This window comes from Salvelinus alpinus, chromosome 5 (assembly GCF_045679555.1).
Source record: "Salvelinus alpinus chromosome 5, SLU_Salpinus.1, whole genome shotgun sequence".
Taxonomy (NCBI): Eukaryota; Metazoa; Chordata; class Actinopteri; order Salmoniformes; family Salmonidae; genus Salvelinus; species Salvelinus alpinus.
This window is the reverse complement of record NC_092090.1, coordinates 85,404,901-85,406,491: the sequence shown is the minus strand read 5'-3', so window position 1 is coordinate 85,406,491 and position 1,591 is coordinate 85,404,901.

Here is a 1,591-nt window from a genome sequence, read left to right as displayed (position 1 = left end):
AACTCCAATTCCCTTTGGAGTTTAACTAAATCAGAGGACCGCCCATGAGCACAGTTATGGCCTTGAGTCCTGGGACAGGCCCTTTTCTGCTCTTCCGAATAAAACCCCCACCGAGTTTTCTATCACCAGACCAGCTTACCTCGATAACGAGAGGGCCAAGGTTTGAGAGGAGACCATAAACCTGAGTATAAGCTAAGGTTTGAGTAGATAGCTGAATATTTTAACCATACTACGTGGTTAAACTCTTAGACTATCAATACCGACAGAATAAGAACAAGTCTTTGATATTAATTACTAGTCTGCAGCTAGGAATTCGGTATCATTGAACGCGAAGACCGACAACTGCCGAAACCTCTATCTATAACGACATGAATGAATGTCACTATGAACTATCCATTCTAACCATGACAGAGACAGCGAGAGGGCAGACAAACTCTCCAACAGAAACAAACTTTTCAACAGAAATCCCGACGACACACTGAGCGTAAATATATTGATTGATTGCAATTATTCCCGAATGAGTGAGCGTTCATGTGCAAAGGATTAGCATTTAAATTGTTATAATTATCAACGTTGTAGTGTCTCATCTCAGTTGACCCCCACTTCCCTTTTTGTCCACCAAGCCGCGATACCGGTTTCTCCCACTAGGGAAACTCTGTTATCATTTCCTTGTAACTATCTACTGTTTGTTTATGCATTTCTGTGAATTACTTAGTTAGTAAATTAATTATTTTAAGAGAATTGATGTATGGATGACTCATAGTGAAGACTGGGTTCGTGCAGATAACCAACAATTTACGACGTTTGGAATGAGCCTAACAGGAGGTCAATAATAATTCATTAATTCGAAGACTAAAGACTAAAGTTATATTAGGAAAATTATAACTTTGTAATCTGAATATTTTCCTTGGTGCCCCGACTTCCTAGTTAATTACAGTTACATGATTAATCAGTTTAATCGCGTAATAATAATTACAGAGTTATTTGATAAATACATCTTCAGTTTTAATGATGCCAAAGACACGACAGCACATTAACAGATTTTTCACCAAGTCAACTCGGGGATTCGAACCAGCGACCAGGTAAAGATGCACCTTCCCCCTGGGTTAAAACCTTCAAGTAGAATCCTCATGTGGAGGAGACTGGTCATTAGAGCAATGAATGGTTGGCTTGAACATACGTTAGATTCATAACTTTCTAAAAATCTGTTAGATTTTCTTATAATACTTAACCTCTCTGGGGTAGGTGGGACGCTTGCGTACAGAGTGCATATTCAAATAAAATGATATAAAAATCTAACTTTCATTAAATCACACATGTAAGATACCAAATTAAAGCTACACTCATTGTGAATCCAGCCAACATGTCAGATTTCAAAAAGGCTTTTCGGCGAAAGCATAAGATGCTATTATCTGATGATAGCACAACAGTAAACAAAGAGAGTAGCATATTTCAACACTGCAGGCACGACACAAAACGCAGAAATAAAATATAATTCATGCCTTACCTTTGACTAAATTATTTTGTTGGCACTCCAATATGTCCCATAAACATCACAAATGGTCCTTTTGTTCGATTAATTCCGTCGATA